The 12,377-nt window shown below is 32.5% G+C and overlaps 1 pseudogene; it reads right to left on the bottom strand.

Moving 5' to 3' along the window:
* Positions 1–4,698: 4,698 nt before the first annotated feature.
* LOC122119023 lies at positions 4,699–4,797 on the bottom strand (annotated as a pseudogene).
* Between the last annotated feature and the right edge of the window lie 7,580 nt (positions 4,798–12,377).

Below are 12,377 nucleotides of genomic sequence, written 5' to 3'. Positions count from 1 at the left end.
TTCAGAGTTGGAATTACTAGTACAACATGTACGCATGGTAAGAGTTAGCCTGTGGCCCCTCTCCCACTGTATCAAATAACCTCATTTTATTTTATGACTAAAATACCAGAACTTAGTCTACTAATTCTAGGAAAATTTCCCAAAATTATTGTGAACACTCTAATAATATTTCACTTTATCTTTGTTAGAAAATAGGTAGCTTTAATATGAAAGCTCCAAGTTCATAGTCAATTTACACCTCCTTGGTGAAAGGAACTGCTAAAGTGTAACATTCTTGATTTCTAGATATGCTTGGCGACCCCATCTCTGTTTAACACAGTCTTACAGATAGAATGACCTGCCCAATTCTGAATGGAAACAGACTGCAGGTATGATGGACCAATCATTTCCACATTGTAGCTCACCTAAGTTGTTTACCATGAGAAGTATTTGATAGCTTTTGATGTGCAACATTTTGAGAGAAATGTACTTCTTTAAAATGTTATTAAAGCAAGACTGATATAAAAATCACCTTTGACCCCACATAAATATTTTACCTCTCATATACCCAAAAACGCACTCTGACCTATCATTAATGCTAGGAACGAGAAGTTAAAAATCATAGACACCAAGACCTAAGCATGAATTAAAGAGTCTCCAACTTGTGAATACAATTGGTTTAAAAAGTCATCAATACTAAATTTTTAAAAATTTCTTATGATACTGAAGATTCAATTATAAACTATTAACACTTGAAAATAACTCATTTTCTTGGGAGTAGTACACAAAACACAAGATTAATCCTAATCATTTTAAAAGACCTTTATTTATACCAAAAATCCACTCCTTTAAATACAAAGATCCTAAAAATAACTAAAGTACAGACACACATCATCTACACACATCATCTACATTCAGAGGACTGTGTTAATAGAAAACAAAGTTATACTAATAATAAATTAGCTTACAAAATTCACTTACATTCTTCTATTCTATTCCATTTAGTTTCATAAAAACTAGATTTTCATAAAATGATGCATAAAAGCCTTTATATGCACTTACATTTTCAGATCTTAACAATATTTATTTCAGAAATGTCTTTAGCTTTTTAGTCAATGAACTGAAATAATTCTAAAATATTTAAAGGCTTTTCAGAAGTTGCAAGATTCACTCTGGGATGTTATTTATATTTCGTTATATATATACGAAAAGCCTTATTTGTTAAGTTGCGATAGTTACTCCCACAAAAGAGCCATTAGTGAAGATCCCTTTGCATGTACAACTTCAAATACATCCATTACATGGAGATGACACATGCTTTTTGTTTGTTTGTTTTTGAAAGGAATATCTAGCAAGCTTATCAACAATACCGATTTTCAGTCAATATCATGGGATATTCAAACGTAAAAATTTGGAGTTGATTATCTCTTAGTGAGAATAGATATGATCTTATAAAGAAAGTTATTTTCAACAGAAAGCCAGAATTTATCCACCTTGTGTTTCACGGGAATAACCAGAGAGTAATACCGGTTTGGTCAAGTCGGTCAAACTCACTCCATGAGCATATTTTAAAATTATAACCAATTTAAGAGGTCAAATACATATTTTGAACTGACAGTCATCTTACAGCAATCACTTACTACCTAATTATGTCTGTATCTTCTTTCCTAGCATATAATAAGAGCTAAAGCTGTCTCTTTTATCTAACTTAATGTAAATGATTTGATTCTGATGATGTTATTATTTGACAAATAAAGTGTACAGAAGGGGGGTCGAACTGAAATAACATGACAAAACAATGATAAATAAAAATATTGCAACACAGTTAGCTCTTTTCAGTCCCACCTTGTCCATATTGGCAAGCAACATTGCAACAGCACATGCACACATTTACACACACATATGCATACATGCTAAATTCAGGGTTTACTGCACAAAAAAGTTCAAATAAAATATTAATGATTAGTATAAATGATAATTTGCCTTACTAAAAAGTAATACACTATCCAGTCACCACGGGTTTTATGTTTTACTTGTCTATCCACATGTGACCACTTAATTTATTTTTAATTAATTAACTAATTCATTCATTCATTTGTTTGGTGCTAATAATAGGGCTTGAACTTAGGGCCTGGCTCTGTCCCAGAAATTGATATTTTTTTTGTTTTAGTTTTCTCAAGGCTATCATTTCACTGCTTGTACCACAGCCCCATTTCTAGCTTTTGTTGGTTTCTTTCAAATCAGAATCTAATGGCCTTTTTTTTGGTTTGGTCTGGTTTCAAACCACAAACCTCAGACTTCATCTTTCTGATTAGCTAGGATTAATGACATGAGCTACCAGTGTGGCTTCTACTTTTTCCTCTATACTTATCTATTTCACATACTTAGATCGTAATCTAAAATTGAGTATAGAAGCAAGATGTACAGTGATGAAATTGTCCTGTCAAAACATCAAGTTAGTAATTTAAATTTCTTCTTCAGACCATACACAAAAAATACCATGATTTAGTATAAGAGAACTCATTATTGGACATATGAGCTTGAAGAGCTTTCTAATAGATTCATTATTTATTGTTATCCAACATTAGAAAAAATGTATAATGCAGTAATAAAATAGAAATCCTTTGCATGACTATTAAAGACACTTGTTTTCATATATAAAAGTAGGCCTGTCTATTGTCTTTAAGTGGTTTCTATGATTGAAGGTGTTTAATAAGAAGTCAAAATGTATTAGTAGTCCTTTCCTATCAATTAAATCTCACTTTTTCTTCTTGGAGAATATAATGATCAAAGCAATAGTTGAGAATCTGCAAGGAATATTTCAGAATCATGCTTCCAGTGCAAGTGGATCACCAGTAAGTAATCCTCGATACCATTTTCCACAAAGATTTGTCACAGATATAATTGGCTTGCCTTCTCTTGCTGAATGGACCTATTCCTTCATTCTACAGGAAAAGTGTGATTCAACTGATTTCATTCAGATCTCTTCCTACAATTATCAAGGATTTAGATTCTTGTCTACAATTTGGTCAAAGCTACGTCTCTTTATGTAGACTGCTATAAATGTATTTACTAATTTCAAATAAATACATAAATTCTATTTCCATCTTTTTTCAAAACATAAAATTCTGTGTGCTCTATAAATTGATCAGAGGCATGCATTTTTCTCATTCCTAGAATAAACTGCACATGAACACACCACTGGTCCATATTTTCAGTCTGAATCTTTGAATACGGAGGGACATCTTTCCTCTGCTCTCCATCAATTCCCTAATCTACAGTTAGAATAATTTCAAATAGTAAAAATGGAAAAAGAGAAAATAAATCATAGTGAAAAAACAGATGCAGAAAATTCACCGGATTTTGCTGAACAGTTCAACTAACATGAACTATTAGGGAAATACATGTACACATCATTCCCAATGGCACTCAAAGTCTCTGGTTAGGCAATTGTCATGAAGATGAGGAACACGATGAAAAAGTGAGGAATGGTATCAATTGCAAGAAAAAAATGGAGAAGGATCCAAGCAAATTTCTTCTTTGGGCTGCTAAAAATAATCTGTTTACTACTACAGTAGTGCAGGGACTACTTTCCAAAAAGGCCACTCATGTGAATACTAGGTATGAAGATGAGTATAACCATCTTCATCAGGAAACCTCTAGGGTATACTTAGACATTTGCCATGAGTTGGTGGCTCAATCGGCAGATATTCTTGTAATAACTGTAGATGGCTGGACACCCCTGCACAGTGCTTTTACGTGGAATAATACCAGAGTGGCTGTTTTATTACTTCATCATGATCCAAATACCAATTCCCAAACTAAAGGCCTCTTGACCCCCTTGCATATTGCTGCAGGGAACAGAGATAGCAAAAACACGTTGGATCTTCATCTGTTGAACCATTATGTCAAATCAGGTCTGAAGAATAAGTTGGAAGAAACTGCATTTGATATTGCCAAACGGATAAGTATATATCACTATCTCTTTGAAGTTTTGGAAGGCTGTACAAATTGCTTTTCTAAGTCACCATGGTTTGGTTAAGTTTTTTAAATTTCATAAATTCCATTCCATTGTTTGTGTCCATGCAAAATATTTTCACAATCCAAATAACAACAATACCTTACTGTAACAATTCATGGATTCCATGGAATTCTTCCAAGTGAATTGCCTGACTTTGATGTCAAAATGTATTCAAAAGAGATTTGTATACATCTATAATGGTTTCTGGAGAGTTTGTGCTTTTTTTAATCAGAAAGAATTTTAACTTATCTGTTGAAATGAGTAGTATAGAAACTGAACATATTTCTGGTGTTTGTCTGAAAAATTATATTTTAAAGTATTCTATATTCTATGTTTGTATAATATCCATAATCTATTTTATTCTGTCCTAGATATAATACTTTGAATTCTACATTGTTTTATAATATATAGGCTCATTAATAAATGTGTCCTTTCAGATTGCATTCCATATAGAAACAGTGTAAGATTCCTTTTTTCCTAGGTCCTTATAGTATATTTCTTTGGGATAAAATGACAATGTTGTCTAATTTCAAAAGTTTTTTTAAAGATTATGCTATGTAAAGACTTCACTAATTTGAAGATTTAATACAGTGATGTGAAAATAACTTTTAATTATATGAATTACATGTATTATTACACTTGTAATTTTGTAATCAACTTTTGAAAAACTGTTTTTCATTTCTTGCATCTGAAGAATGAAAAATATGGAATATTGCACAAATTTTCATATCATCCTGTGCAATTGCCATGTTAATCTCTGTATTGTTGCAATTGGGGTATACGTGCTGCTGAAGCATATAGTGTCCCCTAAATTGAAGTATGCAATTTAATGATGCAATCTTTATACAGGCTTATATCCTTGGGTGCCTATTTGTAACAAGGAAACCTTAATGTTCCTAACAATGATACTGATCTTATTTCCCTAAAATTCTGTGCATAATGGAAAAAATTATATTGTTCAGACGATTGCTCACATTTTCAATTATTTTGTCAATGACTATTTTAAGCCTTTTTCATTTTGAAGCATTCATAGCTAGGTCCAAAGGGAATGGCTTTTTGAAGTACTTATTTATCCAACTGAGTTAGCTTTGTAGAACTAATGGATTCAAAGTAGGCCTTGCTTAAGAGCTACTTCTAAACTTCTGCAGTTGAAATTTTCCCAAATGAGGTCTACCTTAACCTTTATCCTTCTTCCATGTAGGAACAGAACAAACAGAATATCTTATCCTAACAGCATGGATTGTCTTACTGGAACAAAACTAATCTTAGTTACAAGGGATCATATACAGATGAGCATTTCAGACAAAAGTGTTCAGTCTAGAAAGTATTTTATCAAAATATAATTGTTTATTATACCTATCATTTCAAAAGGAGCTAAAGCCAAGAAGGTGAAAAATTGTTCATATGCATGATTACCTAATTTCCTGGCCTATCTACCTTCCAACCAGGCAGGAACTTAAACCAAATATTTCTATAGATCCAGAAGTCCATATGTTTCTCTTTGTTATTAGGCCTTAAATTGGTAATGTCTCATCTTGCCTCCAGGTTGTAAATCTACAAATGGTAAAGCTTTAGGTCTAACTCTACCAAACACTGAGGTAGAGATAATGGAATAATACTTTAGAACAGAGCTGCCTTTTATGCCCAATCCACAACAGAGCAATGCAAAACATGTGCCATTTTATTATATTATATATAGTTATATATTTTATATTTATGTGCTGATTTCATGTTTCACGCAATGAAACTTACTATAATTAATTGATAATTTGACAAATAAATTGATATTTATTCCAATAAGTAGAATTGGAATATAAATAATTAAGTTTAGAATATATATTAGAATATAAAAAGTGTCAATGCAAATGTCTTCGGTATAAACTTGTGATACCTTCTAAGTGTTCGTGGTCTTCTAAATTCACATGGTAAAGAAACAATGTTGTTTTCCTCTAATCTATAGGAGGTGTTACTCTGCTGCTCTGTTTATTGTTTTAACTCGCTCACCCCAAACGGTTTTACTCCATATTTCTGAAGCATTCCTAAAGATTATATCCAAATTTAGATGATATGGTGTCTAAAAAATATTATTCTTCTTCAGGACCCATGGGTCCTAGGATCCAATGTCCCAGTTACATGTTATCATCAGATAACAGGGGCAAGACTTCTCAGCTAGGCCTATGCAACATGCCAGCAGAAAGTAATTGAAGATCCATCTCAATTTCTCTTTTCTTATATTTCAGGGCCCCAATTCCTTGAGATTCAAGAATTAGCAGCAAGTAATTGTGAAATGCAAGGTAACTTAAAATGAAGGATGAGTTCACAAAATCTGAGAGAAATTATTGTAATTCAAACTCAATTTACAAATGACGAGCCCATATGAGTGAACAAGATCACAAAGTGTCAGAAGATTATTTTTAATACCCCTCCCCTAATGATGAATCTAAGATTTCAGTCCAGCATAAATGGGCCCAAAAATAGTTCCTGGAAGGATAGATCCATAAATGGTCTACTAAGGCCAGGAAAACTTGACTTAGAGGTCAAATGTAATGCAGAAAAACATTAATTGAGAAGATCCTTAGTGCTTCAAAGCACTGGTACTTTAGTACAACTTGATTCTGTGGTATAAAAATGTTATCATTCTCAAACCAATCATAACCTACATTTAATCTCCTGAAAGTGTATTCCTTTTCAAATAAACTTTTTAAAATCACATTTGCCAAAATAACATTTGATAAGTAGATAATACTTAGTGACATTACAAGTTTTTCAAGTGTAGGGAGCAAGTTACAATAGAGTTGATTTATTTACCCAGCATTAATGCCAAACAGGTTCAATCATTCATTAAAGTGTAGAAATAGTAGCCCCCACCATTTGTGTTGTTCAGTAGGTGCATTCCAGAAATGTGTTAAATAGATCAGCCTGCCATGTTTCAAACCCCAAACCTCAGCTTATAAAGTAAATTTCATCACTTAATAAGAAACATTTTAAAAAGTCATGAATAGTTGCCTTATCATACATTGTTTTATGTTTTCCCTGTCTAACATAGAAAGAAATATGACTTTAATCTTGAATATGAGTGCTCAGCAGAGATGTGACAAACAAAATCTGTCTTCTATTTCTATCATATTCTTCTATAGTAGTAAATCTTAGTTTTTTTCTTTTTCCAAAACTTATAGGTAGTAGAAAGTATTATCCCATGTAAAATAAAATAATAATATACCATTGTACAAAGTCAATTATAAAAATTGGTAATTAGGAATATATTCCAAGCCATTTTTAAACTTTTTTGTTGAATAAAGATTAATCTTCCAAATGGATGAGAATATAATCATGTCTAGGTGCTTCAAGTCTGCAGTCTTGCAAATTGTTATTTCAAATGAATGAATTAAAGCTGACATCAGTTCAAGTATATGCAGGATTGAAACTCCATGGAATGTATATAAATCTTTCAAAGTATTAACAGACAGATTAACAGAATGACTATCAGTAAGTTGAAACCAGAGGGGAATAATAGTAAAGACATAGAAAGAATAAAATATGGAACAAGGGGCAAGTACAATATACACATGTGATAAAGGAAGTGGTAAATCGGAAGTAAATCTTGGAGAAGTGGTTGGTTGAGAATGACATGAGTCACTGTGATCCAGGAGCATTGGATAATTAGAGTGATATATTTAATTGTACCACAACCTTTTGAAATTCAGTTAAAAAACACAACAACAAATAAAAACACAAAAATCACAACCAAATAGGCATCTCTAGAGAGTATGAATATGACCTGTCTAAAATTTTAAGCAGTTAATGAAAGGCAGTCTTGGGAAAAACAAACAAAGCTGTTCAAAGAGAGCAGTTTGGGGTAGGGGAGGATTCTGAACAGATTTAAATAGATGGTCTAAGGTTATAACTCACCGACATCTGCTGCAAATATTATCTGTCTTCTGCGAGTTCTCTTTGTTGGAACTGGATACTTCAGTCCTGAGCCACAATTGATAGCTTGTGAAGATAGAATGGAAGAAAAAAGATCAAGAACTCATTACTCCATTGGAGAGAAAACAATCCTCTATCTTTGCTTTCATCTCTCTTCGCTACTTTTTCTTCATACTTTTAAGTAAATTCACTTTGAATTATATTTTCCTTCTTTGTTCTGGCAACATAATTGGTCAAAGTAATTCACTACATATTATTTCCCATTTTTCCTATCATACTATTATTGGCCAAGTGAATCCATTAAATTTTCCTCTTGCATTTGGTGGCCATGAAACAACATCTATTTTAATTAGGACAAATCTAATGTATATTGTCTCCAGAAAACCAGTCCAAGAAGCTGTGATCACAAATATATGGCTATACTTTTTTCTCTTTTCTTTTATGTTGAAAGCCTACTTGTGTCTAAAGTGAGGAGAAAAATAAGTACTCCATTACTTTTTGGTTCATCCAATTCTATCCTCAAAGATAGATTTTGATAAAAAGTTGCTAAGAGGAAACCAAAAATACACCGCTATTATCTTCTCTCTTAAGACTCTCCTTAGATGCCATATCAGGAACTGTGAAGTTATTCTTTGCAGAATTATTTCAATAGATTATTTTTTTCTTGGTGTTGCATTTGCTCAGCAAGATGTATGGAGAAGAATAGATTTAAATCAGCCATACCTTGGAAGACAGTGTCTGTTTCAAAAGGACCATGCTTCTGTGTCTTACTTCTATGTCTTCCTCTTAGCTCTTGCCTTATTTCCAATTAATCACAGCTTCTTGGCTTCAAGTCTGGTGAAGCTGAAGGACTATACAGCCCAGCCACTGCAACATCTTCATAGTTTCTCTTTTAAAAATCTTTTAAGTTGCATAATTTAGATGTGGAATTTATTTTCATGTTTCATTCAATAAGTTCTGCATTGTAGTGAGGTAAATCAGCTCTGAAAAATCACTTTAGGGAGCAAAAACATAAACACAATCTATATAAAAAGTTTTGGCCTCCCTCCACTGCTGAAGCCAATACGCTTAGCTAGGGTTTCTAAGAACACTATTTTCTAACTTTTTCCATTTGCTCAATTCTTTTCTGAACCCATAACTTTTTGGGTTATGTAATAAGAGAAGTCTTCACTCTCTCATGTTAATAAGGATATTATGTTTTGTGAGCCACTTAGAAATGTGAAATCATTGGTTTGAAGTACCGAATCAGATTTCTATGTTTCACTGCTTCACGTGCAAAGACATTGTGGAAAGTATTACAAACAGAAAAGTGTGAAGCCAATACCTTCTTTCATTGTGGAGGGCACTTTCTCCCGAAATATTTTGACCCAAATTATCTTTTTTAGATAATTACTGTTTGATAGTTTGATAATTAAAGGTTAGTTCAAAAATTTTGATGTCTTTTTTTTTAAAGAACTTTGAATTTAAATTCCACTACAACCTTGTTTCACACAGTGAGAGTATATTTCCTGGGTAAGGACAATTGTCAAGGAACCTACAGGATTTACAGCAAGTTTTCTGAGGTTTGTTTGTTTAGTGTTAAAAAGAGCCATCTTCATCCACATTGCTTCCTCTCTACTAAGTCTCCATAGATTTCGTTGCATGAAAGCCTACTTTCCTAGGCCATTTAAATTTTCTTAATGAGTTAAGTTTTTAAAAAGTTTGAACAATTAAAATTTACCTGTCATAACTTTAAAACTCTTTGAAATTCCTATATCAGAATCGCGAATTCGCCAATACTAATTCCACTTTTACCATCAAAAATTTAACATGTTTTCATGAAATAGTGTCCATGCAACTATTATTTTCCATTGGCTCTGTTATGTTATATATGACCATATACGCTGATGCTGAGCAAAATGAACTCGAAGATACGGAAATATATTTTTTTATTTGTGGTGGTACTTTTAGATGTACTATGTCATTTCTATTTTCTTTGGGTTTTCCCCCTATGGTTTATATCTGCTGTATTTGATTTTTGTACCCTGTGTATTGTGTATACTTTTACCTTAATTAGGGAAGGGAAGAGGAACAACAAAATGGTGAGACAAAGGACAAAGGGCAAAACCAATGTAATAGCAATACTCACAATACAACATATTGGAAATGTACATTACAACTTCTGAGGGGTGAAGGGATGAAGGAAAACTATAAGAACAAGGAGGGAGAGGTAACAAGTTTGGAAAGTTATATATTCACTACCTTACAATTACTGTAACCATACTGTACGTCAATTTGATAATAAAATTTTAAAAATAAGCTGCATAAAATATAATTTAACTGTATTGGTATAGTAAATATTATTCTTTATGTAGTAACTTTTTAAAAATTGCACTATTTGGCATGTAATTTGAATTAAATATCCCTTCTTTATCAGGGGCTCAGCAACTTGAATGTTATCCAACTAGATAATATTTTCACAATACACTTGCCAATATTTTGAAAAAAGAATAAATTTAGTACTTTTTCTCATACTAAAATCGAAAACAGTTTAATTCTATGGAAACCCATAAATTTTAAAAGTAAATAAGTTGTTAAGAGGACAGAATATAGGTTATTCAAAATTCCTATGACTAATAACTACTGATTTTTAAATTCTCAACATTCCATACCTGAGATATTCAAAACAGTACCTGTTTGTATGTTATGAAATTCTGCAATAAATAAAGTGTCCAATGGGGTGTTACAGATTGAGAATTCAACAGAAAAATAGCCACATTCTATAGAGAATAATACTATGAAACATCTGTAATAATTAATTCTTAAAGAGTAAGCAATTATTTATCAGAGTAAGCTATTATTTCTATGACCATCAATCCCAAGATTTATGTCATAAAGTTATCCTGGACCAATAGTATCCAACTTGAAAAGTGCACCTTAAAATTCCTTAATTCACATCATGAATATCTTACCTCTATTGTGAAAAAAATACTACACCTCTCCTAATGTGATGCCCTCCTTGTTCTGGAAAGAACACCACAATAAACTGAGCTGCATCATTGTTCCCCCAGTGATATTCTTGTGTTCTCAACACATGCAAATATTATTTATATTTATACTTTTTAACTATCATAGATATGCAGATTGCTAAGATCGGAAAATTTTGGTTCAAAACCCACCTAGGCAGGAAGGTTCCTTAGATTCTTATCTCCAATAAACTTTTCAGAAAAAGCCAGACAAAAGGGACACTGAGGTTGAAGTGGTAGTGTACAAGCCTTGAGCATAAACAGGTTCAGAGACAGTGTCCAGGCCCAGAGTTCAAGCTCTAAGACAAGCCAATAAAACAAAAACAAAAATGAAAACCAAACCCAAACCTAGCATTTTTCTCAATGTGTAAGGAGGAACGTAATTACTTACTTTTTCAAATTTTAGATGGAAATCGTGAGTCATTTTGAATCTAGGAATGTTCTGTAATGGAGAGAGCATTTAAAACACAACTGAGGATATATATGAGTTGCATTTCCATAGAAAACTTGACTTCTCTAAACATAGTGACAAAATTATCCCAAACTTAAACTGTGTATTCCTTTCTTGTTGTTTGGTTTGTTTTATTGAGACAAAAGTATACTACCTTGTCCAGGGAAGGAATCGCTATGTAATTCCACTCTCTAATCTCCTGTTTTAGTCTGAGTGCTAGAATTCCAAGCTTGTATCACATTGCCCTGCCATAGTTTGTTGGTTTATTTAATCTAGAAACAGACTAGCAATTCTAAACTTCTCTTATGATCTTATCCACTAGACTGACTGCACAGACTCTTTATGTACTACTTTCAGAGATGTTCTTACATTTGACAAAGGATATGAACATTTTCAGATGTACCTGCCTGGGTCTCTGATTCATTCCTCCATGGATCTGATCCCATTAATAATGATTACTTGACTCTCTTACTATCTCTGGTCCCAACCTATGTAATATTCTCAACTTTTTTGAAGATAGTGCATTTGAGGGCTTTCTAATATTAAAAGTTATCACTTAATTCTAGTCTTACTCAGTACTTATTTTCTATTGTTTTCTAACTTTTCTACATATTGTGAGAATTGTTTCATTTGTATTTTTCTGTGCACATATAAGTGCCTATGTGTGTCTGTGTATGTTTGTATGTATGTATGCAAAAGTCTCAAGCTCTTATTCAGCAATCTTGATCATGACTGATATGCCAGCTTTTGGCTGGTTAATTATAGGTAGTGTCTCAAAGCCTGTTCTGCCCAGGCTGGATGCAAACTGAACATCCCAGACTCCTTTACATCCTTAGGTTTTATTTTTCCAGGAGTATTAACTTTTAAACTACAAACATTTTTGTGAGTATAAAGTGTAAGCTGTAGCCCAGATTTCTAACTCAAGAATTCATATAAAGATAGATGAACATACACAATACATATGCTGAGTGTACACTGCTAGAAATGTGATCAT

This window comes from Dipodomys spectabilis, unplaced genomic scaffold (assembly GCF_019054845.1).
Source record: "Dipodomys spectabilis isolate Male_0828 unplaced genomic scaffold, ASM1905484v1 ptg000159l, whole genome shotgun sequence".
In the NCBI taxonomy this organism is placed as follows: domain Eukaryota; kingdom Metazoa; phylum Chordata; class Mammalia; order Rodentia; family Heteromyidae; genus Dipodomys; species Dipodomys spectabilis.
Note: the sequence above shows the minus strand (reverse complement) of the source record. Positions and strands in the feature narration are given on the sequence as shown.